Source organism: Rousettus aegyptiacus, unplaced genomic scaffold, assembly GCF_014176215.1.
Source record: "Rousettus aegyptiacus isolate mRouAeg1 unplaced genomic scaffold, mRouAeg1.p scaffold_m13_p_7, whole genome shotgun sequence".
NCBI classification, from domain to species: domain Eukaryota; kingdom Metazoa; phylum Chordata; class Mammalia; order Chiroptera; family Pteropodidae; genus Rousettus; species Rousettus aegyptiacus.
Window position 1 is genome coordinate 110,031,680 of NW_023416310.1, and position 26,425 is coordinate 110,058,104.

Here is a 26,425-nt window from a genome sequence, read left to right on the forward strand (position 1 = left end):
AAAGTGACAATAATAAAAACAGCATGTTATTGGCAGAAAAACAGATATACAGACCAATGGAACAAAATTGAGAATCCAGAAATAAACCTTCACATACATAGTCAAATAATTTTAGAATAAAGGAGCCAAAAACACATCATGGAGAAAGGAAAGCCTCTTTAATAACTAGTGGTGGGGAAATTGGAAAGCCACATTTAAAAGAAAAACTAGATTGCTATCTGTCACCATACACCAAAGTTAACTCACAATGCATCAAAGACCTGAATATAAGACCTGAAATAATAAACTGCATGGAAGAAAACATAGATACCAAACCCATGGACCTTGGGTTTAAAGAGAGTTTTATGAATGACTTTGAAGGCAAGGAAAGTAAAAGCAAAAATAAATAAATGGAACTTTATAACCATTCCTGTGAATTATATAAAGCATTATTATTAATATTATTTAATACCTTATCTGTGTATGATTTAGTACTCTGTAGAGGACACATAAACATTATATAAAGTTATATAATAGTTTCTTATAATAAACAACATAAATGACATTAGGATAAGGCTATGTTGTATTTTAAGGTATTCTGCCCATTTATTTTATATCAAATAATGATGCAGTTCTGTGTGCTGTGTGTTTTTGTGATATCATGATTAATATTTGAATATTACATTGATTTTAGGTCTTAGTGTGGTATTTCAGCAAATACCAGATGAAGATTTGATGAGCATATCTTATAAAAATGTAAATATATTTTTACTTTTGTATATTATTTTTGATATTTGAAACAAATTAATATTCTCATGCTTAATCCCATCAATGACTTTCCACTGGTATAAGAATAAAGTCCATAGTCAGAAATCCTCCTGAGTAATCTCATGAAAACCTTCCAGCTTTATTAACTGTCATTCACCTGTCTCTTTATTATGTCCATGTCATGCTCCCACTCTAAATAGATAGCCCCTATTCATATGCTTTTAATCATTTAGATCTCAATTTACATGCCTTTTCCTTAAAGAAGCCTTCCATTACTCCCTGATAAGTTATGTTCCTTTTATTATCCCAGACCATCCTAGTCTTTTTTTTTTCATGGTGTATTTCTAATTTCTAATTAAAATTTTTAACAATCTATTTCTCCTATTAGATTATAAGGGCAGGTAAAGTAATGACTTTTTCAGTTCTTCCTAATTTCTATTTGTGCTACTATTGTGTACTCAAAATCTTGCATTGCTGGTTCTGAGAAGCTGGATGCCGTGTTGGGGGCAGGGACTAGTGAGAGGCCTCCAGGAGGTAAGGGCAGCCTCAGCTATCTGCAAGCAAGGAGGCTGGGGATTCAGTCCTGCAATCCATGGAACTGAATTCTGACACCTGATTGAGCAAGGAAATGGATTCTGCCCTACAGTGGACAAAAAGGGATGCAACCCTGCTGACCATTGATATTAGCCTGGTGACTTATAGGACTGTAAGATAATACCTTTCTATGCTGTTTTTTTAAAGTGTCCACCAGGCAAAAGGGAGGTTTTCCAAACCATAATTCAAAATCCACTGAGGATGTAATGTGCAACAGGATGACTAGTTGACATTGCCATTTGGTATACTTGAGAGTTGCTGAGAGAGTAGATTCTAAAAGTTCTCATGGCAAGAAAAAGAAACTCTTGATTTTCATTGTTTCTTGTATCTTTATGAGATGATGGACATTACATTTATCACATTAATCATTTTGCAATAGATTTAAGCCAAGTCATTATGCTGTATATTTTAAATTTAGAAATTTTTATCTGACAATTATATCTCAGTGAAACGGAAAAAAAATAAGTAAATAAAATTTGAATTTTAAATATTTTTTTAAAATCCAGAGGCCAGAACGGCCCTATTTCCTAATAAACTGACAAAGCAACAGAGGCTGTAGACTTATAGAAGGAGGAAGGAAACATGAATTCCAGAAATAGACCCCTGCAAATTAATGCCTGAGGATGCTTTAAAAGTACAAAAACAAAAGTAAGCCAGAAGTTGCTCTAAGAGGGAAGGTCAGAGGAGGGCTTTCTACGCCAGCACCCCAGGACGACACCACAAACTTTGCCTTTTCCTTAGGACTTGACTTCTTCCTGAGAACTTATGAGAATCAACATTAGTAACCACTGGTGGGACCCACCTGGGCCATGACTGGTCATGGCTGTGGCTGGTCATGGCTGGTCATGGCTGTAGGGGTAGTGTAAAACACAACAGAGATGAAAGTCAATTAAAGTTAATTTAAAACTACTATTCCATCATGAAAACAAATATAATGTTTTTGAGATTTTTTTGATATTCTATGTTCTTTGATCTTTTTATTGTTGTCCTGCCCTACAAAGGGTATCAGTTTTGCTGTCTTAATGCTTCAGAACTCCTTGTCATTGAGCTCAGATGACATTTTGCTATCCACAATCCTGCAGGTGGTGGTCATCTAGATAGACTGCATGGAGTGCAGTCCAGGGTGTCACCAAAAAGGAAGTCCTCCCCTTGTTCCCACAGATGGCAATAGGTGGGAACCTCAGCATCCAGCTTGAACTTAATGTTCAGCTGGTCTCATACTTCTGGGTCTGGCATTCCCTCTCTGTCTGGGTCTAGGCCAGCTCTGATACAAAGTGCGAAGGATTCTGCGGAACTGTCACACCTGCATGACATAGCATGCCTCCACCTCCAAGCTGGCCTTCAGATTTTTCCACAGGTCCAGGTTGAACTCCAAGAACTGGACTGTATGTCTCAGTCCATTGAGTGTCATCTCAGTAGCTGTGACATGGCTCCCTGTGCTGCTCTTCTCAATCTGCTGGGACAAGTATTCATCTAGTTTCTCTCGGTTCTTCTGAGCCAGGTCCTCATACTGGGGCTAAATGTGTGCCATGATCTTGCTGAGATTCTGAAGTAGAGGGCATCCATCTCCATAGTCAACTCAGAAATGCAGTCTCTTCCAATAGGCCATTTACTTTCTACTCATGGTTCTTCAAGAAGAGCAGGTCCTCCTTGAGAGCCAAGATCTCCACCTCCAGAGGCACATGAGTGATACAGGTGTCATCAATGACCTTTTAGAACTCACTGAAGCCACTCTGCACAGACTGACATATGGCCAGCTCTGTCTCACACTTGATTCTGAAGTCATCAGCAGCAAGATGGACACTGTCAATCTGCAAGACGATGAGAACATCAACTAAGAACTTGCCAAGTTCTGAGCCATCAGGTCTTTGAAGGTCTTGACATAATGTCCCCAGTCTCTGACATGGGGTCTCCTCTTCTCCAGGTGTTCCCAGATTTTGTTCTCCAGTCTGCAATCATGCACCTCCAGCCTCCTCACCCTCTCCAGGTGTGGCAGGCAGTCTTTCAGGCACAGTACAGTCTCCTCCTTGGTCAGATCTTGCCTATGTGCATAGACCAGGGGCCATCACTGTAGCCAAGACTCTGGACCCGTAGCCACCCCAGACACTGGTGGCGTATGACACAAAGATCTGGGAGCCGAGCCTCTCACGCCTGCCTACACACTGTCTGCACTGTTGGCTGGCCAGACCCAATGCCTAGGTGACTGCACAGAGCCCAGAATCCAGCAACTGGAGAAGCTGGAGCCAGTGCTGAAGCTCATGTTGTTTGAGGAGGAAGGCAAGTGTCCAAGACTCAGTGTACTGCTGCCTTTCCAGTTTTATTGAAATATAACTGACACAAAACAATGTATTATTTTAAGGTATACAACATAATCATTTGATATATGTATATTTTGCACACAGTCACAATAAGATAAACTTTGATATATACTACAACATGCATGGAACTTGAGAGCATTATGCATAGTGAAATACACCAGACAAGGAAGGACAAACACTATGTGGTTCCCCTTACATCAGGTACCTAGAGTAGACAAACTCACAGAAGCAGAAAGTGAGATAAAGATCACCAGGAGCTGGGGGAGGGAAGAGGGTGAGTTAGTATTAACAAGCAGAGAGTTTATGTTGGGCATGATGTAAAAGTCTGTGGTATAGTAATGAGGGCGACGCAACACTGTGACTGTCTTAATGCCACTGAATTCTACATCTAAAAATGACAGAAATGATCAATATTCCATTTTGTATATTCTACCACAATAAAACCTCATTGCTAGAAGAAACATTGATGAACAAACGTGCACACTCAACAAGGGTCACAGGGTATCACTCCCCTACCCTTCCCCTCTGGTCCCCAGGGTTAGAGGAATATAACCTATGGTAACTGCTTCTTCTTGATGTTACCTTTAAAAATAAGTATGTGAAGGGAGAATCCTAACTGAGGAGGTGCTTGGTGGGTGGTAGAAAACAAACATTCGGGAGTGGTGGCTCTGTGGGACCCTGGAGTTCCTTCTTGAGTCCATACTCCTTCATCGCCAGGCTCGCACAATACGTGAGCCAGTCCTGCCCTAACACAAACTGTCAGCTTAGTGCCAGATGCCCTCTGAATAACTAGACAGTCAAGGAGTATAGTCATCTCTAAAGAAAGATAGCAGCATAGACCAGAGAGAGAGAGCGAGATGGGCAACAGACATCATCTGAAGCAGAAGTGTTAGAGGGGACACACAAAGCCTTTAAACACAAAGAGTATGCTTAATGAAATAAGATACTATCTGTGGAACAGGAAACAAGAACAAAAATATTTTTAAATAAGTGAAAATATTAGGTATTAAAAACATAATAGTGGAGAAAGACCACAGTAGATAGAGGAAGCACTAGTAGAAACAGAACTGAAGAGACAACTGGTCCTCTGGAATAGCAGAGGGAGAACCTGTCTCAAAACAAAAAAGGAAAAAGTAATGAGTTAGAAAATACTAAAAATAATGGAAAGAGTTAGAACAGAGATAGAGAAGTGTTGATATCTAGATGATAACAGATTCAAGAAAGAAAAAAAAAGAAGGAGCAGAACAAATGCCTTGAGACAAACATAAACTTCTCAGAATTAAGTAGGATGGATGATCAGGAATTAGAGAAGTCATGGGGAGCCGCAGAGGAGATATGGGGAAAAACACTGTACTTAGATACAGCATAGAACATTTAAGCAGCTCAAAGACAAAGAAACAATCCTAAAAGGTTCCAAACAAAAAGAGCAGTTCACCTACTGAACAGGAACCGGACTGACATCAGAATTTTTGATGGCAACACCGAGTGACATATAAAGCAAGTAAAATAGACTTTGGTGTACTGAAGTAAAAGAACCTTGAACCTAGATGTCCATACCTAATCAATTTTTCATTCAAATATGAGAGGGTAAGAAAAAATCATCTCAGGCACACAGTCCACAGAGGTTTTCTTATAGAATGACTCCCACTGGAAACAAGTCTGACATTCTAAGCAACATGCAAAATCCAAAAGCACTGAAGGAAGAGGTTTTATATAAAAAGTACAAATTGGATGGCAAAAAACACCACGAAGCAAAAGAATGAATGAGAAAATATTTCCAACTTATAATACAATGGATTACTATGGTTAACAATGGAGAATTTCTAAATATTAAAAAGAGAAAAAATCCCAACAATCAAATAGAGAATTGAACAAAAATGTAATTGATCATACAGAAAAAAAGGAAAATGCCGTTTACATCTATGAAGAAAGCTGAACACAGCTATATTAAGAGATGTTCAAATTAAAACTATACTGAGATACAATCTCTCAGCCTTCAGTGGTAACAAAATCATAAAAATTAAACCACACACTCTTTGGTAAGGTTATGGAGAGATGCACTCTTATATTCTGTGACTAGGAATGCAACACAGTACAACACTAGAGAGCAGAAACTGACATATACATTTCCCTTAGTAGAAAAAAATGTGTCACACATACATATATGCCCCAGAAGTCAGACTCTCTAGTTACAGAAAGCCATAATGGAAAGAATTTACATGAGCAATAATAAATCAATAATGCTATCACATTTTCTCAGAAACTAATAGAACTACAGAAAGTAAGAACTGCATGAATAATTTAACACATCTCTCTCAGAAGCTATCTATGACACTAACCACTTGTGTCTGTGAGTCCTTGAAATATGGCTACTATCACTGGGAAACTGTATGTTTAATTTTATTTCATTTTAATTAATTTATATTTAATTGAACACTGATACACAATTCCATTATTGGAAAACTTTTTTGATATTAAGTTCAGCATTAATTAAATTTATTCAGTTGTGAGATCTTTATACTTTTCTTTAATCAAATAAAATTCTTTATTTTTTGTGTACAGATATGTGCATATTGACAAATGTATATAGCTCTGTCACAAACACCACAGCCAAGATACAGGACAGTTCTTACTCCCACCAAAAATGTCCCTTGTACTTCTCCATTTTAGTTAAACCATTGTTTCACCCCCACCCAGGAAACCATGTATCTGTTCTCTGTCCCTACAGTTTTGCCTTTTCCAGATGTCCCATAAATGGATCATAAGTATGTAATGTGTGGATGTACCTATTAGAAAATATTTGCAGATATTCGAAGCAACCTGGGTATAGGACTCTACTTTTTCTACTGTAAATTTTTGAAACATACAGATAGTTTTGTAATATGTAAATTACTTGTTCACACTAGCACAAATATCACAAGATTAAATTAAATAAGATATCATATACAATGGCAAATATATATGTATATATTTAAAAATCATATATAAATTAATTTAACCAGTATATACAAGACCCCTATAGAGAAAATTCAAACACTCTAATTTTAAAGGACATAAAAGACCTCTCCAGGGCCCTCTCAAATTTATCTACCAAATTCAGGGCATTCCATTATAGTTTCAATTAAATCAATTACAAATCTTGATAAAGTTACTCTGAAATATTCTGCTTCTAGAAATGGCAGACTAGTTTATTCAAATGAAGTTTCCCACCAGTAAAATATTACAGTACATCTCAAGATGTCTCTGAGATTTTAAAAACAGTTAAGAGACTCTGATTCAAACTAAGGAGTTACAACAGTCCAATTGTGATTTGGGTGAAATAAGGTCTCGGAGTCTCAGAGGTGCAGTGAGTGGATCACCCCTAATGCAGATTCAGACTTGGTCAGGTGGGAAGGTGGCTCAACAAAGGCAAGATTGAGCCCACTGTGGTAACTGCACAGGATAGTTCAGCAAAAGGAAAATTAATGGTGGCTGTCCCTCCAGCCCTTGTCCTGCAGCCAAACAACTTAGTCTTTCCCCATACATCTCTGGCACCTCCCAAGAATCCTCCACAGGAACCCAGGGTGAGTGATTGAGTGCCAGAGAGGCTGTGTGTGGGCCCTTTAAGGGGCCACCTGAATATCCAGCTTCTTTCCATCTCACCTAGATGAATGAAATCCTGATTTTCATGTCAGATTTTGTGGGGATTCCTCTTCCTGGCACTGGAACAGTAGGCTGAAGTGTTGGTGTGTGGAGTAGATAGGGCTGCTAACTCGTCAAGGGAGACCCCTGCAGATGAGATATCCCTCCACATGCTCACCCATTTCAGATGTAGGGCCAGCCCATTTCTTATCGCTTCCTTTCCTTCCAGCCTCCATGTGGCCTCTTCTTTATATCCTTAGTTATAGGAGTTATGGTCAGATAGCCTTCTGGTGGTTTCTCAGCCTGACTGTTCTATAATTTAGTTGTAAATTTAACACAGTCATGGGAAGAAGCAACCAGTGTTTACTTACCCTGCCATCTTGTCCAGAGGCTCTATGCAAATATGTCCCTGTGATTTTTATAATCGGCATTCAATAATCAACTTATAGTGTCTCTGTCACTGAAAACCTGGTGGTTTCAGACACAACTCTTGAAAACTTTGTTCAATGACTTCTCTACCTATATACTACACTACCAGCATCCTATCATGTCCCATATGTCATGTTGTCTCTTAGTCTTCAGACTGCTGCTTCAAAGGAGCTGCCAATGACTCTGACCCTGTGTGTTTGCTATTCAGGGAAATCCAATGTGCATCTCTCTCTGGTTCTGACACAATATTACCCGATTGTCTCACACACACACACACACACACACACACACACACACACACACACACACTGTGTCCCTCCACCAGCCAGTTGTCTTTAAGTCTCACCTATCTGATCTTGTGACTTGTAGAAAAATCAATTGAGGAACCTGGCTCAACACTTGGCTGCCCATCTGTTCCCGTCTGGTAAGCTTTGAGCTGTGCTTACAAGAAGAGATCTCCTGGACCATGCCATCGCCTCAGAGACCTCTTGGGCTGCTTGTTGCATTTAAATGTGAACAAAAACAAGACTTCTGGGTGGGCAGAAGTCTTCAGAGAAGTCTGGAAGATGGGATGTGTAGCTGCCACCTACACAGGGGCCAGGATTATGGAGGCTCTTACTGCTTGGTGTTTTATTAGGTTGTACCTCCCAGTGGCCCTCTGAGGTGGCTCTTATCATTCCAGCTTTTGACGTAAAAGGTCAGCTAACAGAAGTACAACAGTCTGTTCAATCTTACACTCATTCTCTTAACCACTGCTCTGTGTTTAAAGCATTGTATAGCCCATGCTCACCTGCTGCTGTTAATTCCCAGGTGCCATTACTCCTGTGCCATCCAAGAGGGCGTGTCACCTTCTATGAAGCCATGAGATGGGTGTAGGGGTTGCTGAGCCCAGAGTATATGTGTGAGAGAAGCCTGGGCCCAGCCTGGGCACCAGCACTAAGTTCCCAACAACGCAGCCACACCGCCCCTGCCCTAGACAGATATGTACCATATAGAAGGCAAGTACAGAGTGTTCCATCACACTGGTAGTGGGAAACAAAAGAAAAAGAAACAAAAGGCTACTGAGAAAATCCACATTCTTAGACTAATGTCTGTTGGAAAAAGGCCTGGCAATCTTTCTAGACCCTTTGTGTCACAATAATCAAGCAGGTGGTTTATGAATCATTAAGCTATGCTCATCAATGATATTTTAGGTTTTGCTGAAATTTATAAGCTGGCCCATCTTTTATAACAATCCTATAATGTGACAGCCATCATGTTTATAGCTTCAGAAAGAGAGGTCGCAAGGGGCATGTCCAATACTTTCTCAAGTAATATTTATTTTTTCTTTTCTTTTTCCATGAAGGTAACACTGCAAATGGACTGGAGAGCCCATCCAGAAAGCAGGAAGAAAGTGGAGTGAGTTTTCCAGGAAAATAAACAACAGAAACAATCCCCTCCAGGTGCTCCTATGACATAAGAGCTGGATACATTTGAGCATACGGGAGGGCTCCTGACACTGTTATCAAACATCTGCAATAATAAATTTTGAGAAATAAAAGGTATTAGTATAAATATTAAGAAATGAATTGTGGCATGGTTTTAAGTAAAAATGGTATACAAGGAAAAGAGTATGTGGTCTGAACACTGGGATGGGTTCCTTTCCACTAGCTCAGGGTATGCTCCTGCAGGGAGAGAGATGCTATCCTGGCCCCTAAACATACTCCTCACAAAGAAAATAGAGAACAAGGGAGATCTTCACAACATCAAAGTAGCCACCTGATAGAGAAGAAAGAGGGAGGGAGAGGAAGAGAGACCTGCTGGGCACTAAGCACATGTTAGTGTCACAAAAGCACAGGACAAGAAACAGCCCTGTGCATGTGAAAGTCACACAGTTGTAACTTAAAGGCCACCTACAGACCAGCTCCTCTGCTCTTATCCCTGTGGGGTGCAGCCACCTTGGCTGAGTTCTCTCTTCATGGGAGGGACCAGCAGTGCTGTGCCGTTGCCCTGCATTCATTTCCGTCTTGTTTTCAGTGGCTCTCTGTCCTAGGCCACTTTTCTCATTTGTTAGTCTCCTTTGTGAGATCTGTGTATTACAGTGATCTTAGGCAGTGTTATAAATATTGATTTGAAATGCCAGCCAGAAAACTACTGACTTAAGAAATTATTTCCTAAAATTTGTCACTTGAGGGGGGAAAAATGGCGTAGATGACAGAGGATCTGTTCACTGCTCTGGCGACCAAATCAAAGTTGTGATGGAAACAAGGAGCAGCGGCAAGGAAAAATCATCTGGGATCTAGATGAACAAGCTATCCAACTATGGAGAAACCTAAGAAAGCACCCTACAATGGCAGAAGGCAGAACAGGGCGAGGTCACGGGGCTGCCCATTCCCAAGCGGCTGAGTGAGACGGAGGGTGCAGCAGTGGCAGAGGCAGATGACTCTTAAAGGGGCTGCATCCACGAGCAGATTCTCGAGGTGATGGACCTGCTCGCTCTGAGCACCAGTGCTGATTTGGCTGTGCACAGGGGGCACCAGGGACTTATGGGGAGACATTATCAGAGTGAGGACTGAAGCAAGACTTGCTTGGTACAGAAGTGCTGGTAGTATCCATTGTTCCATTGTTCCCTGTTGATCACCCCCCCTCCCACCACCACCACCAGTGCACCAGACACAGCTCCACCATAGCTGTGATGCCATTTAACTGAATAACAAAGGTCACTCCACCCAGAGGATTCTCTGAAACTCTGCCTACCCCCACTCGAGCTTTACCCAAGCCACATCTAGGTGTATCCTCAGCAAGTCAGGTGTTCCTTCCTGAGACTCACACTGGTGGAGGCAGCTGGCCTTGGTTTCTGGTGTGGCCTTTTGAGGCAACTATAAGCACAGGATCTGTGGGTTGCTTGCTGAATCTTAACAGATGGCCCCAGAGGGGCAGAGGCTTGGGCTAAATTTGGCCTGCAGCTAAACCTCTCTCAGGACTGTGCCATTGGACACCTACTTCACGATTCCATACTAATAAGACTGGGAGACTTAGAAGCCTTGCTTAGTACTTAGGACTAGAAAAAGACATGGAAAGGCAGCCAAAATGGGAAGACAAAGAAGCAGAAACCATATGAAAGAACAGAATAGAGATCCAAATATAATGGAGTCAAGTAATCTAACAGATGCAGTGTTCAAAACACTGGTTATAAAGATGTTCAATGAATTTTTGGGACATCTAGATGAATTCAGCAAGAATTTCAACAAAGAGATAAAAAACATAAAAATGGAACTGGAAATTATAAAAGGGAACCAGTCTGAAATGGAGAACACATTATCTGAGATGAGAAGTATAGTAAATTAAATGAACAAAGGACTAAACAAAATGAATAAAGAAGAGGATTACATACCCTATCTAGAGGATGGGAAAGCCTATCAGGACACTCAATAAGAATGGCAAAAAAAAAAAAAAAAAGATGTCAAGACTATAAAAATAATTTAAGGAGGATATGCGACACTATTTAGGCTCCAAATGTTCATCTGATCAGCGTAACTGAAGAAAATCAAGATGTTGAACAGCTATTTGAAGAAATAGTGATGGAAAACTTCCCTAACCTGGTGAAGGAAATGGACATAAAATCCCAGGAAGCCCAGAGAATTCAAAAATCAGGGATCCAAAGAGGCCCACATCTAGACACATCATAATTAAAATGCCAAAGGTTAAATACAAAGAAAGAATATTAAAAGCAGCAAGAGAAAAACAAATAATTACATATAAGGGAACACCCATAAGACTGGCAGCTGATTTCTCAAAAGAAACTATGCAGGACAGATGGGCTTGGCAAAAAATATTCAACAGGATGAAGACCCAGGATCTACAACTAAGAATAATTTATCCAGCAAAGCTATCATTTAGAGTTGAAGGACAGATAAAGAGCTTCCCAAACAAAAAAAAAGCTAAAGGAATTTATCACTGCCAAGCCAGAATTATAGGAAATATTGGAGGGACTTCTTTAAGAAGAAAAAAACATGTATCAAAAACAGGAATAAAAGATGGTAACAACTACATTCCTATACATAAGTACCTTAAATGGAAAAGAATTAAATGCTCCAACGAAAAGATAAGAGTGACTGAAAGGATACATATGAAAAGGAAGGGAATGGAAAAATATATTGCTTTGATGAACCCAGACAGAGAAAGATAAACACTACATGATTTCACTTATATGTGGAATTTAAGGAGTAAAAAGAACAAACTAATCAAAAGCAGACTCACAAATATAGTGGAAAATTTGGTGATGGAGAGAGGGGAGAAGGGCTTGAAGGCCTGGGAGAATGGGGTGAAGCATTAAAGAAGTACAAATTAGTAGCTGATGGATGGTCACAGGGATGGGGAGCATGGCATAGGGAATGCAATTAGCATTAATACATTGACTAAATGGAGGGTTAGGGGAAGGAGGGAGCAATTTGGGGGGTCATTTTACTATATAGATGTTTAAACAATGTACTATATGCTTGAAACTAATTAAAATTTTTAAAAATGTCACTTGAAAATATACAAGTTTCCACTGTCACTTCAGGGTAGCACATCAGAGGGAACTCAGGACACACATCCAGATGAAGGACATTTCTTGTGCCTCTTAAACCATAATTTCAGGAATTACTCAAATTGAGATAAAGAAAAAATATGGGAATATAGATGGGAGTTATCTATAGAGAAATGTAAGTATAAACAGGACTTCTTGGGAAGGTAAAATATTTTACGCACAAATAATTCAGATAAACCACCAGACAATGCGTGCTGACGATGAAGGAACTTGAGACCAAGCCAAGATATCTTAGGTGGCTGCTAGTGCTGACAGACCTTGAAAAGGCCATACTGAAGGATTTGTGAGCTGTTTCAATTACATCCGTCATGAATCCCTTGAACTCAGAAGCCTCTGAGCTCCCCAGAATTGAACAAGTTCTCTAGAAGAAGCTGTGGAGGCCATTCCATTACCTGGGTCTTCCTGCCCAGGGCTATGTGACTTAACTCTATTACAATTACCAGTGAGGGACAGATCACTTTAGTGCCACATGCACTCGATTTCATTCTCCACTTGTCCCAATGACATCTTCACAGTGACATTGTTAAATATTCTGGAATTGCTATTAATTCTAATTAGCTAATAAAATTTGAGTAAAATCTTGATTCACCAGAACTGAACTAGACAGAATTGTCATACTGTATTCCATTTTTAACAGAAAGAGAGAGATAAAGCCAAAATACCAACTAAAACCTAATGAGAATACAAATACCAGGTAACACTCTGCTACTGGTACATATCTAACATGGTCTAACTGTGCCATCACCTGTAACATGACACATTCAAATATGTCCATGGGGACCCTGCTTTGACTGGCTCATTCCCACTGTCCTGCCAGGCCTAAGGCCCCTTTCCTCCTCCCCAACTTGGGAATCCGAGGTACTCACCTCTTCCTCCTGGAGGCCCTCTCTCCCAGCCTCCATTTCAGCCTGGGCCTAGCCTGCACATTCTCATGTCAAACACTGCGTTGTAGGCCTGGACATGATTCATGGACCTTTGTTTCAATTATTTTCCAGGAATCTCTCACTCCTGCCTACCAGTGAATGTGATAGGACACACCTCCCACATGCCCTCACCCTATAACATGGACCCATATCTCATGAAACATAGCTAGTTGCAAGCACGGGTGCCTCAGGGGGAGTGAGGAGTTATAGGCGGGAACTAAGGGGCAACTACAAGTTGCGCAGAGCATGAACATAAAAGGTCACTGGAATCCCACCCAGCCCACCTCTCACCCAAAGAAGAAAGGAGGCAGCACTGTGATCTCTAAGCCCCAGACTGCAGGGAGCTGCTTTGGTGATGGTGTTCCAGGTGTTCCTTCTCTCCTCGTTACTGTGCCAATTCACACTGGATCCAGGAGCTTGACATGACCTCCTCTGTACTGCCCTCTATGGCATGCATTCTCCTTTCTCTAAGCTGGCATCTGATATCCATACTCTGGACTGTGATCAGCAAGCATCTTCTGGGCCATGGAAGGGATACTGTCTTATAGAAGGCAAGCTCTCAGGGATGAGAGAGGAGCAAGGGGAACTGAGACATGTGCCGCACACCCCAGCTCACTCCGTGGAGAAATCATCCTGCCCTAGACCCTAGTAGTTGATGGCTAGGACCTATTTCCACATCTCAAAGTGGAAATGACCCCCAAAGTGCCTTCTGGTGCTAATCTCATCAGAGAACTCTCCCAGTCATTTCCTGGTTCTACGGGGATCTTTTTCTGGGATTATTTTCCCTGGGGCTCCTCACCACAAATTCTTCCTTGGACACATAGGCCTTCTGCTCTATGGTGCACCCCCACCCCACCCCACCTTGCAAATTCAAGGCTGGACACTGCTGTACACCTGGCTGGGCACTGGAACTCCTGGTGTCTCAGATAACTGTGAAGTAATGACCAGCCACAAAAACAAAACAGTGTGATCAACCAGAAGGCAGTTACCTCTGTTAGCCTCGGACCTTTAGAACCAAATGGACCTAAAATGGCCAATGACACTGAGGCCACCAGTACACATCCAAGTGGCCACATTCTTAAGTATGTACAAGGAAGAGTCTTAGTAATTATTTAGCACAATGTAATTCTTATAATGTGGTTGTTAGAGGAAAAACCTCACGTTAAAAATGAGACACTACAAGTACCTATGTCCCTGTGTATGGTGATTTGCCCTTAGAAGTCCAAACACAGGTGCAGAGACCTTGATCTGACACAGCCACAAGTTCTTGGAGCCTTGCTTGGCAGAGGACGTGGCTGCGGGTCCTGTACACACGCACGCACAGCTGAGAGCCTGACACCACACACCAGCATCAATTAGACGGTTGGGGTTGGGGTGAAGAGGGGTCCCCGACACGCACATACCGGAGGGCAGGACGGCCACACAGGATTGCCAGGAGACTTGAGGGTGAGGAGAGCAGGGAAGACATGGCCCCGAAGCGCTGATGGGGCGACTCCGAGAGGGGGCGCATCGCGATAGCGGGCGAGTGCTGTGGGTGGGCCCTTTGCTGGCGAAGAACATGGGCAGACCACATGCTTTAACACCAGGTAGTCCAAAAAATAAGAAGGACGCTGCGCAGGCGCAGTGTGCGGGTTGGGCCGCACGTGCGCAGCGTGGCATAGGCTTCTGCGCAGATGCAAACTGGAGGACCAGGGAAAGGAGGCGGGAGACACAAACCCATCTTATGTCCGCAGCAGTGTCCCCCGCCCCCAGCTCCTCCACAAGGCCTCCCTTCCACAGGTGGTTATTGGACAGGAGGCCACACTGGGAACCACCTGCCTTTCACAAACCCTGCTTTAGAGCGAAGGGCTGTTTGTTGCTTCCTGGTCCGCGCAGTCCTGTGATGCCAACGGAAGGCCATCGGAAGCACCTCTCATGCCAACGGAAGGCCATCGGAAGCACCTCTCACTTTACAGAGCTGATCCAGACCACTTCCGTTCCTGACTGCCCGTGCTAGGACACCTGGAGAGAGGTGGCTCTGCTCAACTACCCCCAACCCCTCCTTCAGCTTCCATTCTCGCCCCTTCGTGTCACTGGGCGCTTCTCCGGCTGTGCACTGTTGCCAATTAAGAGACTGTCCTCTGTTCCTGGTGGGTGCTGGGCTTTTTAATGTTTTCTGGGGAGCTGCTCACTTACTCCAGCGCCATGATGGTTTCTGTCAGTGCCCTCCAATATGACTGCAGGTCAAAAGAAATTGCTGAAAGCACTAAGGCTTTATGCTTAATTTGTTGTTGATATTTTGTTTTGCGTTCCATTCTACTTTGTTGAGTCGTACTATTTTCCCGCATAGGAAACAGTCTTTTAATGACGCCAATTTTCCCACTCATACAGAAAAGAATAGGGAAAAAATAATATGCCTGTGTTCCTATGGCCCAGAATTGAGAAATGTTAACATATTTTCATTGTTTAGACCATCTTTTAATATGTTTTTTTTTTTTTTGAAGGAAATCAACGTTCCTGGTCACATTCATTCGTGTTCAGTTTCGTGTAACTTATGTTGTACTATGTTAGAATTTGATTTATTTATGATTCCTGAAAAGCAATATGGTTGAGAAAATGTCTTAAATAGAAATGAAGAACACAGTCTATTTTCTGATATTTTCTAATTTTAACGAGATAAGGGTTCGAAGTACTAATTTATTAACCTTTTTATAATTATAGCTATTATAAACTATATACCTTTATAAATAATTCATAACTCTTTGGCAATTATGATGACATACCCTCCACCCAAGTGAAGAGTGGGTATTATAGATGAATCGAACAATTCTGATTGTTTTTCTTCTCCATTATTCTCTCTCGTCAAAAATAATTGGAGTTTTAACATCGTGGCAGATGAAAGATATTCAAGTATGTTGAATGACTGGTTTAAATTTGATAAAATTGCACTATTTGTTATGTTTATAAACAATTGTTTAGTATTAGAAATCAGTATTATCAGAGGCAATTCCTATGGACAAAGGTCATGTGCTGTATATGTATAGTGTGCATCTGTGTATCTGTGTGTTGTGTCTATGTGTGTGTGTGTAAACACTCTACCCACCCCTTAATATTAAGATTTTCTTTCTTAGCTGAAGCTCATAATTGATTGACTTGTCTTGTCTTAGCTTCCTTTCTCCCATGTCTCCTCTCATAGCCTTTCTCTCTCTTTATTTCTATCAAGCTTCTGCCCCACTCTGTATATTTCAGTTTTACTGAATTCCTAAGGTTTTCTAATTTATCATGTTATTTTAGTGATTTTTCCATCTCTTACGTTGTCCTCTGGAGTTTCCTTGCGTATGCTCCCTCATCCCTCCATTTGCAATTTGTCTCTTGAGACCGACCAGAATATCACTTTTGGGGCACAAGAAAACATTAATGATGGCATGGGAACGTATGTTCAACATTTACATTAAATGTTTACGACTCTTAATGAATAAAGAGCATTAATAGACAAACACTTCACCAGACAACTATATGGAAAAAGTACTAGGCAGGAGTACTTTCATGAATGATGAAATGCAAAAGGTCACTCATCCTGAGGAGAGAACTTTCAGCTGAAAAAAATAAGCCATCATATAAATGTGAATAAAAATAAGATCCTTTTCTCCCATCAGAGGGATAGAGATTAAAGTTGTCATTATAAGCCCTGTTGGTGAGGAGGGAGTATTCTGGAAGAGATGCAGAAGAAGGACACCCTGTCTCACCAAGACTTCAAACGCTGACACCCATGTGGATCCAGGACCTTTGGTCTTGCAGTCTTGCAGAGAAACATCAGCCTGCATCCAAACAAGAGAAAAACATCTCTAGTCCTTGTGATGGCCTTTCAAGAGAATACAAAATGGGGATTACATCCATGGAACATCTTGAATTATGTCACTCTCCTTACCCCTCATTTACCTCTTCTCCCAACTTCTATCAGGAAGTAAGTAGAGTCAGGTGTCTGTCTCAGTCTTTATCATGTAGCTGTAGCCTCTTCGACTTCTTCGTGGACTCCAGTCAACCAGTTCCTAGTTTGCTGACAGAGAGGGGCCCTAGATCACAACCCTTCCCAGGGGCCATGGTCAGTGTCATGGCCTTAAGTCAGAAGGAAGGTAAGACTACAGATGTTTGTGCAAATAAATGTTCACCTACAGGGTTCAATTTATACTTTTTTTTTCTCATCCTGATTTCAAGCCTTTGGCTTTTGTAATTTTTTGTTTCAAGGATTTTCATGTGATGTAAATCAGAATTACCCTAAAATTATTAGGATAGCCAAACTCTATAAAAAAAAATTAAAAAGTGAGGTGGGAAGGGAGTGCAGAGAGAATGTATTTGAGAAGCTCTAATCTGTATCCAGAACGACCATCTCTTACCAAATCCTCCCCAGGGTAATTAGTAAAGACCTTGGGGGTGAAGCTTTGAGGCTATGCCATTCTCCTGGTTCTCAGATTTTTCCTAGTGGCTGGAAACAGTCACTATAGTGTTGTGTGTTTAGTAGTGATGTTCTATTTCCCTCATTTTTCTCCACTTATTAATATTTTTTTTTCTGTAGGAAAACACTGTTTCATTGCTCACAATTATCTTTTTCTTTGAATTTTTTTTTTCCATCAGTTTGGACTCAGAGATATGCCACAATATGGATGATCACCTAATATTGTCATTGTTTATATTTTTTTCAAATCCTTCCAACTTTGGCCAATGGAAGCCCTTTCCAAATCCTTGATATTTACTTTTTGAAATTCTCAAAGCCACCTTGACCCCCTGAGGGGTCACTTACAACTAGGACTGCCAGTCCCTGGAGAGGAGATGAACTGCATAAACATCAAAATCAAAAAGTAAACACTGATGGTTACAATACTGGCATAACTACCATTTATCGAGTGCCAAGCACTTTGGACATACTTTTTAAATGAAATCATTATAAACCCAAAATCTTATTTTCATTATCCTGAATTTTCACATGAGGAAACAGTCTGAACCGCAAGACCTTGGCTAAGTTCACTCAACTGCAGAGGAGGTCCTTTGTTGTTTGCTAGTGTATTCAGGCTCACCAGCACTGTCATGTATGAGAGCAATGCTTTGTTTACACGCTTCCCTTAAAAAGCACTTATATCCCTCGCTAGTTGAGCTGCTGATAAAAACAATCTTTCTGCCTATGCACTGGCCCATGCTACCGCCCTATTCCCAGTGCAGCTCTGGGAGCTAAATATAATAACCATGTGTTTTATGTTGCATAAAGAAAAGAGAACATGATCCTTATATTTCATATCAATTACTATTTTTCAAACTGAAATTATTTCCCACATGCATTCTTAAAATGTCTTTGGAGTTGTCTTTTACCGAAAAGACACAATGCAGGTTCACCAAAGGTCCCTCCATTTTGTAATATGGATCTTTTAGAAGCAGCTTCTGGAGAGAAGATATGGGGGCAGAGGAGAGGAAAACCTTTGCTCAGCACACATAGTCAAGGCGTGGACTTGCAAGAAGGTGCCAGATTAAAAACTCTGGGTGTCATAGTAGGAAAGTTAGCTCTTCGGTGGCCCAAGAATTCAAAGCTCAGCCTGGAGGATAAAGCATCTTTACCAGGTCTCTGTATGTCTTGTTCCCTGTGCAAGGAGAGACAAGTTATCCCACAGCCCAAACCCATTAGAGAATCTGAGCTCTGTGGTCCTGAGACGTGGGCAAGAGACCACAGTGTGGCTCAGCTTCCACATTTCCCTGGATGCAGCCGAGCAGTCTTCTGAGGAAGGAGGGAGGTCTTTGTGCTCAGCTTTCCTCTTAAGTAAGCTCCTTAAGTCAGTGAATGCCCTGAAACAGTGTGGGAAGGGTCTTCTTTGTTTTTAGGGCTCCCCTATAAGAGACAACCAGGGCTTGTGTGTTCTTCATTGTTCCCTGCTCTTCCTTGTCACTGAAATAGCAGACAACTGAAAAAAATATATACAGATCAAATGATAAAGTAAAAAGAAAAAGAAATTGCCCACAACACAACAAAAGCTGGGAATAGGAGTGAGGGATCACGGAGACCAGAGGGCATTTCCAGGGAACAAAGAGCAGAAGGATAGTGGCAGGAGGCATCATATGGTAGAAGTATGTTCCTGCTTGGCCAGGTGACTTCAGAGGGCTGGGCTGCAGACATCCTCATTGAATACTTCCTCCTGAGGCCACCTTGTTGTGCTCATCCTGATGGGACCACTCCCATCGCATGCACCTGGACCTGTCCCTGAGCAGCACATGCAGATGTGAGCGAAGTCATCTGTAAAGCAGTAAGAGTGTGTGATGTAGGTGTTAGGAATATGTGGTAAGAATGGTGACAACATGAAAGTATAAAATGACCTAGTCCCAGCAATACCAACCCAGGAATAAACCCATCTGGAAATGCAGTGCCTTAATGTGGAGAAAGCTCAATCTCTCTGAGCACTTAATACAGCCTGAGTCAAGGAGACAAACACTGAACAGCAAATAATTAATACTCCTGGGCTTCACAGGTTTAGTAGAAGTCAAAATTATATGTTGATCATTAAAACCTGCTACTGTGATTCAAAAGCTCTGGAAAAATAAGTGGACATGAAAAACCACAAGGTTTTTTAGTGTAATAATCAAAGGTAGAAGTCTTTTATCCGATAGGAAACCATGATATGAAGCTATCACTACTGAAAAGTATGGACAGCAGCAGGAACCATCGTTCATATCAATTAAAACACATAGGTCACGCCAGAAAGGATCAGCATTTGTACCATACGGTTATGTGTACATGCAATAATTTGCTGAATAGCAGTAGTATTCAAAGTAACAGATGCAACTCTCTCCCCTGTCACTCAAGAAAGCACGAGGGTCTTAGGACTCTGTGCCAAGAGCCGAGACCATATTTCTCCTCCATCTCCTCCTTCTTATTCTAATCTATCCATTATTATTATTATTATTTTTTTGTATTAACAAATCATACCCCACGGATCAGGTTCCTTTTTCTCTCTGGGTACAGAGCTTACAGAAATTGCATCTGTGTTTATAGCAGCAACAGCAAAAGTTACTAAACGATATTTTACATCAGGAACAAAGGAATGTAACATGAACCAGAAATCTAAAGAATCAGAAGGGAAAATGCAACCATGGCACAAATCTTAGGAGGAGATTCAGGGGTATTTTCTACGCGTTTGGTAACAAGCCACACTCCAAAGGGGATTGTGGAAGGAAAGGGATGATGTAGCTACAGAAAAGATTATGTAGAAATCCACAGGAAATTAATCCTGTACAGAAGGAGCACAGAGTCCACGCAAACTTACAGATGTTAAAACCTGAGCGCTGAATCAACTCCCTCAAGAGACACCACCTGGAAGCAATGCATCCCTGTGGACATTGGGAAAGTCCTCATCTGGGTACTTTACTGAGAAATCACTTCTATTCATCATTAAGAAAAAGGTTTTATATTTGAAGTAGATACAACTTTAAGAAAGTATTAACTTCTTGAGAACTCAGAAATTACCTCAGAAGCTAATCCAAGCAAATTAAAATATAAAGTTTAAATGAAAATGTTTCTTCAAGGAGAAAACTCAGTTTTTGCTGGGATTTTTAATAAAGTACACTATAAGATAGCAGTTTTCATTGTATGCTTCAAGACCATTATTTGTAACCCTTTCATACTTAAATCTGAATTTAATTCTAATTCTGTTGTGTCTTTTGAGGTTTCAGGTAAGATTTCCTTAAAAAAATAAAAGGAAAACTGATGAGTTACTTTGTGAAAACTAACTCAAAATATATAGCTCACTTGCAAAAATATTAATCTGAGAATTTTCATCATAAATCTGCAAAACGTGTCTATAGTAGATAGAAGCCTCATTATGTCTGCCGAGTGACCTGTTCCTTTCTGCTTGGCATTTCCCAGTGGCAATGGGTGGCAGAGGGAATGCTGAGTGTAGCCCAACTCACACTTTCAGAAAAAATACCAAGTGACCCCAGAACCAAGGAAGTGGGCTTTAAAGCTCCTACCAGAGGCTTTCAAAACATGTTTTTCTGATTTGGTAACATTTTCCCACAGCAGGTCATACAAAGTTGCCTAATGCTTCTCACTGCCTCAAACATTGTGTAGCATTTACCACATTTATCTATGTGTTCATCCCTGTATCCATCTATTAATCAATGTTATTATTAACTAGATCATCTTTTTCTCATCATCTGTCATATCCAAGCTCAATTCAACAACTTTTCAGAGATATCTTCCTTAACTACCATAAAATACTCTGGTCCCTCTTTGTCACTCAGTGAAGTGACGGCGGGTTTCAGCCTTCTGACATGGTAGAGTGGATGCGTAGTGGGAAGCAGGAAGGAAAAGCCCAGTGTGGACATCCAGGTAGAGCAATCTAGGCAGAGGATGGCATGTGTGGACCAGAGCTTGAGGAGCCTGGCCGAGTGTCCCCTGCCACATGAATAACAGAGAAGGAATGCTGGTGTTTAATACTAACTCCAGTTACTCATGGAGGAGCTGCACCAGGAAACATGAAATAAGCCCACAAAGGCTTTCCCTCCAAGGCCTTTTTTCCTGTAGGGACACGGGACTGGGCTCTCGTTTCTGATCTCTCTCTCCCTCAGGGAATCTTGGTGTGAATGCTGTGTTCTGCAACCCCTGGGTTTGTTCTGGGCGACATTGATGTCTGCATGGTACGTTCGTGGGAAGTGCCCATGATAAGTTTACTCTTAAAAAGTTGCACGTGGTTACATGTATAGATTCTCATTGCAAGAAATGGAAACATGCACAATCAAAAATTCCACCTTTTGTCCCCCGGAACTCCCTTCTGCACCAATAATTACTGCTAAAAACTTCCTGCATGTCCACATAGACATTCCCTTTGCACGTACTTACAGACATGTAGGCAGAGATGCACAGATAGTATTTGTTTCTTGTTTCCTTCAACATGTAATTATGAACAATTTCAAACATACAGAAATAAGAATTATAGAGTGAATCCCCTTATAACCACCTACATTCTAGAATTCACATTTGGTTGTGTTTCATTATCACATATCACTCCATTTATCCATGGGTACCCTCTATTCATCCATGAATTGATTCTTTTTTTTTAAGTGCATTTTAAAGTAAGTCATTGATATCAGGACATTTCACCCCAAAACACATTAGTATTCAGTGCATCACACTAACCCAGACTTTCCATCCTATACAGTTTGAGAAGTGAGTGTACACATGTAACTGACACCCCTATCAAGAACACTGTCTTCCCTTCTTGCCCCTTCCAAGTCAACCCCTGTTCACACACTCCACATCCCCTCTCTCCTACCTCTCTTTCTACTCTTCTTACTTCTTAACATAGATGAATGTTTCCTGTTTTAGAATTTCATATAAATGGAATCATGCGGTGCATACTTCTTTATTTATGCCCTCTTTCCCTAAGCACGATATTTGGGAGAATCATCCATATGTGGCCTATATCTGCAGTTACTTTTTAAAAACAGCTTTATTGAAGTGGAATTGACAAAAAATGAGCTCCCAATATTTAAATTGAGCAATATAAGTTTTGACATATGCAAATACCTGTGAAACTATAGCCATAGGCAAGACAGTGAACACAGCCAGCATCCCTGAATCTAGTTGAATGAGGGCACCAACAGCCTCCTCATGTCTTTTCCTTGCCAAAGTTAGATTGGCAGATAAAAGCACTTGGAGGCAGTATTTCCTGGGGCCTTATGTTTTGGTCACTCTCATATTTTCATATGTTCTGTTGTCTTCTTCCTCACAGTAGTTACTTTCTCATTTCTACCATTTTGTGGCTTGGATCTTGGCTTGGATATAGCAAGAGGGTTCACTCTTTTGGCTTTTTGCTTGCTGAAGGGCACAAGTTGTATTTCATGTGTTTTCAGGCTGTCAACTGTCAGGTCAGAGGCCAGAGAATTGGTAGTTGCCTGGACAGAAATGTGGATTGCACTGTACATGTGGCTGATGTCCAACATACTGAGGCTGCCAGCTCTCAGGGGTTTGTCTAAATCTTTATCTTTTTTTTAACACTCTTCGGGGGTGATTGTGGAGCCTAGGGCCTGTACTGTTTGAGCCTCTTTAGGGACATTTTTTGTTTGTTTCTTGCTAAGCTATAGAGGTTTATTGCTTTTGAGTCACATTCAGCAGAGGTATACCTTTGAGAATCCTTTGGAGAAACAAAAGGGTTTAATACTCCTGGGAGAATGTACTGGTTGTCATTGCCTAATATCCAAAAGAAGATAATTGCATGGAATTTTTAAGGGGTTCTTGCCCTAAAACAAATGTCCCATTGGTGCCTATGGGAAAATCAAATTTAAAACAAGACTGGGAGGTATTATGACTAGTCTATGAAACACTCTCTTAACAAGATAAAAGTACAGAAATCAGACTTACAATAAAAATGATAACCTATTTATACCATCAACTCACCCTTATCTCACTGTAATCATACAATTTTTCAGATAGGCCCCTGGAGCAAGTCTTTACCAAGATCACAATGACCTGATCACAAATGGCCAGACTCTCTGCTAGTGGTTAGAAGCTGATACAACTGAAGGGTGATATTTAGCACCATATAGGAGTATATTTTGAGAGCTCCTTTCCTAAGACTAATGGGGCCAAAATGGAACTAAAGGCTACAAGGGGAGGAAAACATGTGGAAACCTTTGTGGAAGGATCCCACGTGCCACACCCTGAAGGCACAGAGCTCTACATCCAGGCATAGGAACTCTTTGATTTCCACTTTAGTCGGAATTCTGATTCTTCATATAAAGAAGCAAATTCAAGATGATATAGTTGAATGGGCAGGTCAGATTTGATGTTATCACTGAGGATGAGGTACAATTCTTTAAAGAACTGAAAACAATGGTCATTGTCTTACTAATCTCATCTATACAAAAACAGCAATGCAGATCCAGGGGTACTACAGAGCCCACCCATCCTGGTAGTGATCTCAAAGTCTCCTTGTCCACTTCAGGATTACGCTGATACTGTAAAAATTCATGACGTTAGAAAAACTACTGATTGCACTTAAGAAAGAGAAAAGCTTACATAGTGATCGACCTAGGCCCCTGATAATAGGCAAATCTGTCTTGGAATTCCGTATTTAAAATGCTTACATCCTTCCTCAGGCCCTTGCAGATATAAATTTTCTACCAACCAGGACTGTCTTTTCCAGATTCTGAAAACCCTCTTTAGGTGCAAACATCCAAGGAAATAACTACAGCCTGATAGTCATGTGATACTGGTGTTACCACCATGCAATTCCCACATGGTTCCTGTGTGAGTGCTCTGTGATCCCCAGCTGACCTTCATGTGATGACCACTGCTGCTGCCATTAAACAAGTTACCTAAAAACAGACCAGGGCACCACTGCTGTGCCTTAAAACATTTCCTCTCAACAGTGGCAGCCCCTGTCATAAGGCAAGTTCCCTCACAAGAGACTCCGCCTTAGGCCTTAAAGCGGCAGCAGTGTAACAATAGCTGCTGCTGCCATATCTCAGGGCCCTCAGGACACATGTGGCCTCACAGTGCAGTGCAGCAGCAGTACAGAAGGCTATGCGCCTGACATAAAGGAAGTTGTCTAGAGCAGATACTGCCTCAGGCCCCAAGTGGCCTCATGATGGTAGCTGCAGCTGCTGCCATAAACCAATATTTTTCAGAACAGACACGAACTCATTCCTAAAAAAGCACCAGCCTCTGCTGAACCTTGGCTGAACCTTGGCTGAATTTTCACTGTTTTCCCAAGTCTACCATTGATTTCTTTAGCCCTGCCCTGAACCTGAAGTACATACACCAGTCCAGCCATCCACATCAGAGAGTGACCTCAGCCTTGGTTAAGACACCATTACCCCAACCCTCTAGACACTCTCACTTATCACAGGTGTGCAGAGGGTGGCTGTTCCAACAAATCTTCCCCAGAAGCTTAGAGTTCAGCTTCTGCAAATGCTGCAGCTGGAGTGGAGTCTCCAAACCTTCTTCAGCATCGGCTTCTAGGCCAGAGCAAAGGATCCCACCACCGACTGGCTCTTCAGTTGTCCTTGGGGTCCACAGTCTGGCTCCTGCAGGCATCTCTGTGGTTTTACCATAACCAGTCTTTCGACTCTCAACCTGAGTTCCTTTTTCTCTGGTCCTTCATAGCTGCCCTTTTTACATGCAAAAAAATGTTTCATTCACACCCCACTACTCCCAGATGTGGTGACATACAGAAGGTCTTTAGCCACACTGTTAATTTAAAAACAGTCCTGAGAAGGTTGGGACCTAATAGGGGAGGGTGGCCTACAGCATACACAAATAAGAGCCATGAGTAAAGCAGGTTGATTTAGGGTGTGGCAAGCTCAATATCAGGTTTCACCAGGAGGGCTCCACATTTTAGTGGGCAGCTTTCAGGACTCAGATGAGCACGCCTGTGGCACAGCTTAGGTTGCAACACATTCTACATTATCTCAGAAAACTATCAAAAACCTAGCTTTTCCTTATTTCCACTCAGATGTTATTCCTAAGATACCCTCTAGAAGGGAGCAGAGAAGAAATTTTTCTAGTTATCCACAACAGTGTTATTCCCAAGTTGCACACAAGGCGGCACCAGAGAAGTGCTTTTCCTGGTGTTTTGCACTCAGGTATTATTCCCCAAATGGAAACTGGATGGCATCAGAGAAAAATTTTTTCTGCTTAGTAATATTGAGATGTGTGATGTGGGATGTAATTCCCAAGATACATACCAGGTGGCAGAAGAGAGAGCTTTTCCTGATGAAGCCACTCATGTGCGAGTCCCAAATGTACTCAGTATGGTGGCAGAGAATGACTATCCTAATTATTCCAACTGAGTTGTTCTAGATGGCAGCACAGAATAGCTTTCCTGGTGAATTCTTCTCCAGTGTTATTGCTAAAATGTCCAAGAGGTGGTGGAAAAGAGTTTTCATGTATTAAGGGCTCCACTCACACCACATTAATGAGAATGCAGACCAGGTACTAAGCTCATATTAGATAATTCCAGTATTAGGTCCTTCATGTGCCTCATATCATCTACTGCTCCCATTTGCCAGATGAGATGGAGAAAATAATTGTTTTCATGTTGCAGCAATTTAAACTGGAGATGATTCTAACATAGTTCTGAGTACAAAATTGACATCTAAATGGCTGGTGAACAGAAGAGCATGAATGCAAAGGGTCTGGGACAATAGAGTAATCAGAATAGTTTTTGCAGCTTTGGATTGAAGCTAAGTCATTCTATTTGAAGAAA

General features: G+C 41.3%; 1 pseudogene; it reads right to left on the minus strand.

Annotated features, from left to right (window-relative positions):
* Nucleotides 1-2,368: 2,368 nt before the first annotated feature.
* Nucleotides 2,369-3,601, minus strand: LOC107505694 (annotated as a pseudogene).
* Between the last annotated feature and the right edge of the window lie 22,824 nt (nucleotides 3,602-26,425).